This window comes from Sciurus carolinensis, chromosome 2, assembly GCF_902686445.1.
Source record: "Sciurus carolinensis chromosome 2, mSciCar1.2, whole genome shotgun sequence".
NCBI classification, from domain to species: Eukaryota; Metazoa; Chordata; class Mammalia; order Rodentia; family Sciuridae; genus Sciurus; species Sciurus carolinensis.
In genome coordinates, this window is record NC_062214.1 from 27,556,484 (window position 1) to 27,568,391 (window position 11,908).

An 11,908-nucleotide genomic window follows, 5' to 3' on the forward strand; every position below is an offset into this window, starting at 1 on the left:
AAAATTATGGTACTTGCAGGCAAATGGATGAAGTTGGAGAATATTATGCTAAGTGAGATAAGCCAATCTCAAAAAACCAGAGGACAAATGATCTCGCTGATAAGCGGATGATGATACATCATGGGGGGTGGGAGAGAGGCAAGAATAGAGGAAGGATGGATTGTATAGAGGAAAAAGAGGGTGGGAGGGTGGGGGGAAGGAAAAATAACAGAATGAGACAAACACATTACCCTATGTACATGTATGATTACACAAATGGTATGACTCTACTTCATGTACAACCAGACAAACATGTTGTACCCCATTTGTTATAATGAATCAAAATAAATAAATTTAAAAAAAAAAGAAAGACCCCCCTCTGATGGCCATGGAATGGGACAGAGGAAGACAAGATTGGTCTCTTCTGTAATCCCACCTTTGGTTGGCCATTTCTGCATGTCTACCTTTGTTTACGCACCTGATTCTCACCTCCCAGGTCCCCCAGACTGTTCTCTGAATGGAAGCCCAAGACACTTGATTTACTGTGTGACCTTAGGCAGGACTTGACTCTCATTGGGCCTCAGACTCCTTACATGGAATCAGAGATGGAGCTCATGGATCCTGAACAATCTCCCCAGCTGTGACGTTATGGCTTCCCTCTGATTTCTCTGGGATTATGTGGTTAACTGTACCACTTTTAGCCACTTAGCCTCAGGAAAGTTGACATCTGCCCTTTTTCCCATGCTATCATGAATTTCCAATGGCTCTTCCTCCCGATGCAAAAGAGTTATTTTTGGTTGCTGTTCAAGATAGAGTTTTTATTCTCCTGGCCCCGTGGGCCAGTGCCATGCCAGCTTATCTCCACAGAATCCTCTTCAAAACACCTTTGCCTTCCGGAGTCACTAACTCCAAGGGGGAAGCTATTGATAAGCCCCTGACTGTTATAATCGCTGACTGCCGAGGAGTTGGAACAAGCCACATTATGCTGGAGGTTGGTTTCCGGAATGCCCACAGAATTGTCAATTGTCACTTGCTTGAGACACTGGGGAAGATTCAAATTCCACTTAAATATGGTCTATAAACTAAACCGGGGGAATGGAGAAGGGACATTGTGTAAGTAAAATGCTGGACACACTGGTTGAAAAAATAAACACAGCGTAAGGTAGTAGTTCTCAAAGTGGGGTTCCCCAGTTTCACCAGGGAACTGGTTAGAAGTGCAGATTCTCAGACACCCATCCAGACCCACTGAATTTGAATCTCAGGGATGTAGGGCCCATAAATCTGGGCCTTAACCAGCCCACGGGGGATGTTGACACAGTGAATCTGAGAATCCCAGCCATGGACACCCCTCCACTCTTCCTGAAATGCTCCTCATGGGCTATTCCCCTGTGATGCATAACCAGGCAGCATTAGCTGTGTGACTTAGGAAGGTCTTTTCCTTTGCCTGAGCCTCACTTCCCTCCACAGTAAAATGGGGATAAAAAGACAGGGCTGTTGTGAGCAGTCAATGAACTAAAGGCTACAACAAGCCTAAATGTCCCTTCCCAACCCTGTTTTACCTTTTCAGAAGACATTCGGAAATCTCTGGAAGGCTGTAGGCCTAGCAGGTTATAATAATTGCCACAGAGACAGTTTGGTTTGCTGGCTCTAAAAGCATACATACCTGTACGTGAAACCAGCAGAGAGGTCAATCTCTGGGTGACACTCTGCAGTCACCTCCTGCTCTCTGGGCTCTGGTTCTGACCTCCATTTGCTTACATAAGACCAGAGGTATCCAGAACAGGTGACTGAGGGAAAGTAGAAACCTGGGAAGGACCAGGAGCCAAATGTTGGCTTGAGCTAAGGGTCATGGGCAATTTACTGATCCTGTCTAGACTTTCTGCATGATGAAAACAATCGGACTCCCCACTCAGGGTTTTTGACACAATGAAATGAGATCTCTTGGTCAAGAGAGTCTTACCAAGCACCTACCACAGGCAGGCTCTGTTCTGGTCCTGCAGGTACAGTGGGGGACAGGACACCCTTACTGCCCTGGTGGGGTTGACATTCTAAGGAGGGAGGCAGATGGTCAATATTGAACTACAAAACTAATTGTTGTAGTGTAATTGTCAGAGATCCTGGTGACAAAAGAGAGAGCCAACTGACGTGAGGCATTAACATGTGACCTGAGAGCAAGGACTTGGTAGGCAAAGCTGATGGCTGGTGGGTAGGATTTCCGGAAAAGCAACAATACATATGAACAATACATATGAGATCAGAATTGCAGAATGTTGAAGGCAATTTTGAGCAATAAGAATTTTGAGCAATAAGAAGCAATCAGAGGCCAGGGGCAGGGGCACATGCCTGTCATCCCAGCTACTTGGGAGGCTGAGGCAGGAGGATTGCAAGTTCAAAACCAGCCTCAGCAACTTAGCAAGGCCCTGAGCAACTTAGTGAGACCTGTCTCTAAATAAAAATAATAATAATAATAAAAAGAAGAACTGGGAGTGTAGTTCAGTGGTAGAGCACCCCTGGGCTCAGTTCATAACACTGGGGGTAGGGGGTGGAAGCAATCAGAAGATTCTCAGCAAGGGAATCGAGTGGTTAAATTTGAATTTTTAAAAGACATTTCTTGGGGGGGGGGGGTACCAGGGATTGAACTTAGGGACACTTGACCACTGAGCCACATCCCCAGCCTTATTTTGTATTTTATTTAGAGACAGGGTCTCACTGAGTTGCTTAGCACCTCACTTTTGTTGAGGCTGGCTTTGAACTCTCAATCTTCCTGCCCCAGCCTCCTGAGCCTCTGGGATTACAGGGGTGTGCCACTGCACCTGGCCAAGAAAGCTTTTTAAAAAAAAAAATTTTTTTTGGACCATTCCAAATGTAAGTGAGGGCATGGAGTAACCAGAACCCTCATACATCACTAGTGAGATAACAAAATGGTACCACTGTTTGGAAAAAAAAAAAAAAAAGTTTGGGGGTGGGTGAGGGAAGGGGAAGGAGAGCTACTGGGTCTGAATTAGAACAAGATATATTCCATGCTTGGATAATTATGTCAAGATGAACTCTACTGTCATGTATAACTAAAAAGAACAAATAAAAAAAGAAAACCAGTTGGGTAGTTTTGTATGGACTTACAAGTGCCCTTATCATTCAATCCAGCAATCCCATTCCTAAGTATTTAAGTATTTACCCAAGTGAAATGTAAATGTGTGTTAAAAAAAAAAAAAAAGTAGAGGTAAGTGTTTTTAGCAGCTTTATATGTAATCACCAGAAACAGGGAAATAATTCAGATGTCTTGCTGTCATTGACCAGTGAAGGAATAAACAAACTGTATATATCTACTCGATGAAAATTCTACCCAGAAACAAAAAGGTCCAACTAGTAACATACACCACAGCAGGGTGAGCCACATAGGAACCGCGCTGAGTGAAAGAAGACAGACTCAAAAGCACCCCAGCTGAACCACGCTTTTATATGATGTCTTTGAAAGGGCCAAACTGTGAGGCTAGAAAAGAGTCAGCAGAGAGAGGAATCAGCCGCAAAGGGCCTCAGGGGGGGACCTTTCAGGGTGACAGAACTGTTCTTGATTGCGGTGGTGGCACCTTGACTGTGTGTGTTTGTCAAAATCCACAGAATCGTACACAATAAGAGGTGGATTTTCTGTATGTCAGTTACATCCTCTTTAAAGACCCTGTTGCTGCAGAGAGGAGAACGCGGGTCTGGAGGACAACTGAAAACCTTTGCTGACAGAGGAAAGAGGACGGTGTCCTTGCAAGAGGGTGGCGGTGAGGACGGAGGCGTGGGCAGATTTGAGAGCCCTTCAGGAGGCAAATACAACACAGGAAGTGCCACACGGCAGAAGGCCGCCCCCTTGCAGGTTCACATTTATGTGAGCCATTTTTATACATAGGCCTCTTTCAAATATGTATCTGCAATTTCTGCAGATTACAGCCAGCCGTGGCCTTGTAGCTTCATGAGGGGAAGGAGACAGGGACATTCATCGGGTGAGTGGGCGGAGGCACCCTTGGGGACCCAGTGCAACAGAAATTCACAGGACCACAGGACAGGCTGGAATCAAGGCTCATGGAAGGCGTGAAGGAGGTCCCAAGTGAAGGCTTCAGAGGCCCTAAGAGCCCAGCCACTGCTGAGGAGCCTGAGGGAAGGGTGACAAGGTTCCCTGTACCTGCCCACATTCCCCTTTCTAGCCAAGGCTTTGAGCCCTGTGTCTAGAAGCTCGGAGGAAGGCCATGAATCACAGGTTGGCTCTCAGGTCTAATTACTTCCTTGGGTTGACATTCCCTGTTGGAGATGTGAATGAATTCTGCACAGGAAGCTCCAGAACGGGAGTCACAAGCCCTGCGTCATTGTATCAGCTCTGGCTCTATGACTGCGTGACATGTTTAACTCTCTGGGCTTTGACTTCTTTGTTTGGAGAACGAGCTGGTTGATCTCTAAGGAGCTTTAAAAATAAGGCCATTCTTACAAGGTTTTCATTCTACTCATCCTAATCCTGAAATATATATATTTTTTCTTTCTTTTTTTTTTTTTTTAAAGTTTACCCAAAGGAATACTGCAGGAAAAATAAATAGATTAGGAAATTGGGATGAAGGGAAAGTAAGGATGCCAGAGGCAATACAGGCTGATGCTTTGCTAGAGATTGACCTTATCCTTGACCTTGAAGATTGATTTGTCTCCACATTTTCTAGCAGCCAAAGCAAAGAGGCAATCAAGAGTTATTAGATCAACACTGTCCAATAGAAATCTCTGCAGTGTAGGAAATGCCCTAGATCTGCAACATTCCAACATAGAAGCTACTACCCGTATGTGGCTAGCCATATGAAGGCCAAAAGTTCAAATTTGTACTTAATTCTAATCAACATAAATTAGAATAGCCACGTGTGACTCATGGACTACTGTATTGGACAGCGCAGCATAAGATGATTCACAATGTTGGCACAGGGCTCCAGTTGGAACTCCATTGCCTCTCAGCACCACATTTACCCTTTACTACCTGGTCGGCAGTAGCAGAGCTGGGCCTTGTCATTGCCCGCTCATACAGCATTAAGCTTTGTCAGGAGTGGGCACAGAAGAGACCCTGGAGGAAGGTGCATCTCTTCCTGCTTCCAGTGTGTTCCTCTGTGTAGGCTCCTGCAGTTTACGCTTCACCAGGCTCAGGCATGACAGGCGACTTTTGCAGGTCCCAGCTCCAGCAGTGCACATGGCTTCTCCAGTGCCGGCCCCTGCTGTGCATGTGACTTTTGCAGCACCCAACCCGAGCACACGAGTGGCTGCTCCAGCACTCGCCTCCTGCAGAGCAGGCACCAGCTCAGACCAAGTCCAGCAGCCAGCAGTACCCAAAGACAGAAAGACTCCCCAGACCTCTCAGGTCCCTTCAGAGTGGAATGCTGAGGTGACACACCTCCCTGTGAACAGTCACAATGTGGGCAGCTTTTAGCAAGTTCCAAGGCCTGTCATCTCCTTGTAGATAGCTCCTGCTGGGATCTCATGGGGCAGAGTTCAAGAAGACCTGATGATGCAGTTCCTTGGAGGCTTCTCTGCCTGTCAGTGAGCCATGCTCCCTGTCTGACAGGGTCTGGATCATAGCTCAGGCCTGGGGGCTCTTTCTTGGGCACTCTGATTCAGTCCTCAGTGTAGTGGGTAATCATATCTGCTCTTCCTGAATTCTTTACAATTCTTTGCTTTTTACTAGGCAATTCTTTGTTACTCCAACCCAGACTTACAGTTAACAGTATTTGTTTTGAACTTTCTTTGTTCAAATTACTGTGTGGTTCTTATCTCCTGAGTGGACTCTGGCTGATATAAGAATAGTCTCAGGAAATGGACCTGTAGAGACGGGATCTGGGCATGCCCTTGGGCTTAAGCATAGTAATGAAGTCCTACTAGTGGGAATGGGATGCTAGTAATTCACTGTATGCAGTAGCAACTAAACAAGTTATTACCTGTGCTGGATTGTGACGAGAAGCCAAGTGAAGCAAGTATCTAAGGAGCCCGGGTGGAGCTTCACTTGACTGATATGGCAGGAATCATGCCTATAATGATTTTAGTGTAGGGTATATCCTTTTAAGTGCACTCGAATGCTTACAGAGAGAAAAATGCCAAGCTCAGCTCAAATCATGATCTAAGAACTAGAGAGGTTAAAATAAGATTTTATTTCTTATAGCTGCTTGACCGATGCTACTGGAAATATATTACAATTGTGTGGATTATCGAATTACAATGCCACTTAGATTAGCTTTACTGCACATGTGGAAATTGATTAGGAAAAAGAAAAAAGAAAATTGATGCGGAAAGAATAGGATCCTAAAACTGATCATGAAGGAAATAGCTCAAACACCAAAATAATTGCAAAAATGTGCTAATATATATATCAGCATTAGCATAGGGAACATGAGTATAAATTTGATGGGTCTCAGATCCAGGCTGGACCATAACCCCAGAGTGAGCAAATTCATTGCTCTCAGTGAATTTACTAGAGACCCAGGATTTCATGTGTTAGCTCAGGTTGTGGAGGCGTCTCTAACTGCTGGTCTGGTGGTTGACTAAAACTTGGGCTTGACAATGATCTATGCTTAATGAGACCGAGATGCGGGAACGTCCCTGGAATAATATGGAGGAGCAGAGTCAAAGGCTCAGGAAGATTAGCAGGTTTGACGGATCCCCATCAGTTAAACTCCCAACAGTCAGTGGCTGAAAGTTGCTGGGGAAGGAATTAGGAGTGCTTCCAGCAGGCTGGTCCCGCAGCAAGAGGAAGCCCCTCAGCAAAGAAACGCAGCTCTTAGAGGTCACTCAAGTCAGGGCAAGCAGATACGGGTGAGGGCAAAGCGCGCACAACACTGCCAGGTCCTTCTCTGTAAAATGGGGAGAAGTCCTACCTTGCAGTGTTGCTACCCGACTGCTGAATTATACACTCCCGAAAGCCTAGGAGACCTGAGTGGCCATGGCGACTACAGGAGGTGGTCCAGAGGAAGCACTGATAGATGGTCCGTCCTCAGTGAGTGCACTCTCTCTCCATTTTTAATCGCTTCACCATATCAAGCACTTACCCTGTGCCAATCACTGCACTGGTGCTGCCCACTGAGATGCACGAATTAACCAACTTTTACACAGGAGGAAACAGAGGCTTAAGTTGCTTTTTACAGGCTACCAAGCACACAGAACCCTGCCTATCTGGCTCCAGAATTCTTACTCCTAAGGTCTGCCTTGCACTGAGCTGCCAAGGACTGATTTCTGTCACGCTGCCCAACCATGCTGATTTAGAGCTCAGGTGCCAAGTGCCTCAATCAGCATCTTCCCTTGTCAGACATGACCCAGATGAGCTTGGGGAGAAGCTGCTGCCGGGAACTGGCATGTCTTCTACAGCTTCTCCTCCTTAACTGGTGTCCCCCCAAGATAACTCAGGTGGGTGGGAGAAAGTCTCCTTTCCACCTGCCTGAGGCTTTGGCCCACTCTGCCCACACATGCCCCACAGGCAGCTTGTAGCACCACCTTTTGAAGAATCAATTCTGGCATCTTGAGCACCAACCTTTGCAGGAACCAATTTTGAATAGAAACCTCTAAGCTTGCAAAGACAAGTGGCACGGCAGGGCTTTTGGTTTGGTCAAGCTGGCTCAATCGAGCCCAGGGAAATGGACATCATGCCCACTTTCTGTCTTTCTGCCATGGGAGAACCAAGCTGTGGCTGCTAACCTTTCTCTTCAGGGGTCCCAGGATTCCCAGACTCTGAGACCTGTGTGGAAGAAATCCAATACACCCATAGGACAGATCCTGATCTAGGACCTGGGCTGTCTAAGTAGGCCGGACATCGTAACTGATTCCCCAGCATCCCTTCTACTCAGTCCTACACAAAAGACAGACTGTGGCTTTTGGAACTGCTCTAGTTCCAAGAATGGGTCCTGGTGTTTGTAGCTATTTATCAAATATACTTTCCTTTTCCACTGGATATGCAGCTAGACTACATTTCCCAGCCTCCTTTGCAGTCCTGCAGCCATGTGACTAAGTTCAGTGATGTCCTGAAAAATGTGTACTGACGGGAGCACTAGAGTGAGTAGAGTCCTACCTGCAGCATTTGCTTATTTCCATGGCATAAAGATTCCCCATGTGCCAATTTCGAGTTACCAATATGATGTCACTGAATGTGGAATTGAGAACAGAGGTATAGTCACACACTATTACCATATAGTGCTACCGTATAAACCAATAGAGATCCAAAGCTGTGAAGCATGACTGCTACATGCCAAGCTCTGAGTCATGTTCTGTCAGGGGCGGGCTCTGAGGGCCCCAGAGCCACACCGTGGCCTGATCTCTAAGATGGCGCCTGGCAGCTTGCCAGACATAGCTGCACTCATAAACAAGTTTAAGGAAGCGACTCTGGTTGGCTGTTGTACATGAGGCGATCCTGGTATCTGCCTGGAGACTGTTCCTTGATAGGCTGACTTTCCTGGTAGTCTACTCTCTGATAGGCTGATGTTCTCAATATAAGTCGGAGACTTGTGGAATAAAGCCCTTTTTTGGTTCCTGTGATCAAGAAAAGCGTATGCGTTGTGATTGTCCCCGCGGGCGGTGGGCGATCATAATGTTCCGTATGTGGTCACAGTTAAAACACAGTGTGGTGTGCAGGATATCTATCCAGGAGGGCTCTTGGTATCAACACCATGGCGGGGAGGGGACAGCAAAGAACTGGCTAGAAGTCAAACAATGATGACAGTCAAATGACAGCTCTGGCCAACCCCACAGCAACTCTGAAGCTAGAATGCCTGCAGTGTTGTCCCAATTGAGTCAACTGATTGATACTCCGACATAAGTCAATCTTTGGATATGAGCCCCATGAGGAGATTAGGACTTTGGGCAAGGAGGCTTTCTGCAGCTGGCGTGTTCCTGGTCACTGGAGCCACAAGTCCTACACTAAGAGGAGCTCTGGAAAACACCCAGATCATCTCACTGTAACTTCAGAACAGCGTTGTGAGGAAGAGGCTATTCATAACTCCATTTTACAGATATGCAAGCAAGGCATTCAATGTTAAATAATTGCCTCGGACACAGCTGTGTGACTGTCAACTCATGCTCACCTTCTTTCATTTTGACACATTGCCCTGCTCCACCCCAATCATCCCTCACCTGCAAGGCAGACAAGGCAGAAGATGCAAGAAGGGCAGAGAGGCCCTCCTGGAGCCAGGCAGTGCTCAGAGCACAAATCATCCTCGGAATGTTGCAAAGTTCTTGTGGAAAGTTCTTCCAAGTCTGGGGCCCACTCTGTTAGAGTGCTCATTTCTAAAATCACTGCTCCAGGCAGCATCAGCTGGGGATCCTCTAGCAGGGCTGGAGGATTCACTTGCTTCCAAGAGCGTTCACTCACATGGGTAGCAAGATGGTGCCACCTAATGGCAAAGAGCTTGGCTGGGGCTGGAGACCAGTGGCGTCCATTATCTCCAAATGGGCCGCTCCACAGGACGGCTTGGGCTTCCTGGCAACCTGGCAGCTGGGTTCAAAGAGCAAGTGTTCCAAGAAACAGAATGTGAACACTTCTGATCCCCTAAGGCCTGGGCCAGAAGATGGTCTCAACTTCACTCTTGCTATTATCATCAAGTCAGAATCTGCCTAGATTCACAGAAGGAAAGTAGACCCCTCTTTTTGACTGAAAAGGGTATCAAAGGACTTGTGGCCATCTTCATCTGCTACAGGTGGTTTGTGTTCTCACTCTGAGTACTGGCCCCAGGCAACCCTGCATACCTATAGATAGGACATAGCTCTTCTTCCCCAAGGCACACCCCAACCCAGAAAGAAAAGATCAAAGCGGGGATGAAGGATGCCCCCAACCTACTCAAATCCTACTTGTCTTTTAAGGTTCAATATAAATAAGTCTGAGTGTTCCCTGCCAAGACCCCTGAGTCAGGTGCCTGCTCTCATCTCGATATCCCTGCATCTGTCTCCCACACTCAGAACTGTTCAGGGAGCGCATTCGGTCATCCCTTAGTGACCATCGGGTGACTTTTTTTTGTATGTCCCTACATCTGACCAATTCATGTGCTGCTTTTATAATAAAAGCATATATATATATATATATATATATATATATAAACACACACATATGTAGAACAAGAATATGACATACCCTTCCCATCTACACCCCCACTCTCACACAAGTGCCTCTTGCTATGGGACAGATTTTCTACGAAGCGGTGCTATTGGAGCTCTGGGATCTGGGAGATTGACGTCAGGACCTGTGAGGTTCCCAAAATCTGAGAATGCTCAAGTCCTTCACATAAAATGGTATATTTGCATTTAACCTAAGCACGTCTGCCTATATCCTTTCAATCATCTCGAACACAATGTAATGGTCGTTATACTCTATTGTTCAGAGAATAATGACAAGAAAAAAATATCTGTACATGTTCAGTACAGATGCAATTTGTCCTCCAAATATGTTCTCTCCGCAGTTGGCTGAATCTGCAGACGTGGAACCAACTGTGTTTTGTGTTTCGAGGGCTGTGATTCAGAATGTGATGAGTACCGGCTGTTGAACCTCGGGTGGGTTTCCTAAGCTCAGCATCTCATCTGAAAATGAGCATGATACCCCTGCATCGCAGTCATTCCAAGGATTAATTGAGGTCACAAGTAGGAAAAGTATAAACAAATTAACAAGTGACAATTCGGACACATTTTTAGAAAATGTAGCATTTTTCTTTTTTGGTCTCAGAAATAGATCTTCTCTCGCTTTGCCCCACTAGGTTGTGGTGAGTGAGGAGAGAACAGAAGACTAAATCACCTATTAGAAGTATTTGTAAGCTGGGAGCCATGGAGCACATCTGTAATCCCAGCAGGTTGGGAGGCTGAGATAGGAGGATTGCAAGGTTGAGGCCAGTCTCAGCAACTCAGCAAGATCTTAAGCAACTTAGCAAAACCCTGTCTCAAAAATAAAAAAATAAAAAAGGCTGGGGATATAGCTCAGTGGTTAAGTACCCCTGGGTTCAATCCCCAGTACCCCCCAAAAATATTTATAAAACAGGAAACAGTATATATATTTAATATGATCTCAACGATGTAGAGAGATAGGGAACTGAATGTTCGTGATGGTTGACCCTTGGAAGATGGAATTATAGGTGATTTTTTTCCCCTTATTATTTCTTTAGACTTTTTTGTACATCCCTGCATTTTACCAGTGCATGTATAATTCTTATAATAAAATATACATATGTATAAAGAATAAATACCCTACATACCCAACAGCACCCTTCCCACCCACAGCCACACACCTGCACAGGTGCATCCTTCTGCGAGACAGTCACCTTCTCTAAGGTGATGCTCCAGGAGCTCTGGGCAGATGTCTCGTGCCATTATGAAGTAAACCGCGCACTACGAGACACATAGCCTCTGTCCCTTGCCCACTTCTATGCTGGTAGCAGTCCCCAGGGTCAACCAGGAGCAACCCCCAGGATGCAGAAACATGTTTTTTTTATTTTCCAGAAATGCAAGTAGGGGTGAAATGCCAGAATGTTGGTAATTTATTTTAACTACTTTAGATAAAATAATTACAGCCAAAAAAAACCCCACATAACTGAGAAATCTAGCTAATGAATATATGTTTTTGTTCTATTATTCTTTCCACTTTTCTGTTTGAATTTTTTTTTTTTTTCTTTTTTTGGTACCAGGGATTGAACCCAGAGGTGCTTAACCACTGAGCCACATCCCCAGCCCTTTTAATTTTTTTATTTTGAGACAGGATCCCACTAAGTTGCTTAGTTGCCTCGCTCAGTTGCTGAGGCTGACCTTGAACTTGTGACCCTCCTGCCTCAGTCCCCCAAATTGCTGGGATTACAGACATGTACCACTGCTCCCGGATGAAAATTTTTGTAATTAAAAAATAAAATAAAATTGGATGGAGGGCTGGGCAGGCAGCTCAGTGGTGGAGCGCTTGCCAGCGTGCCTG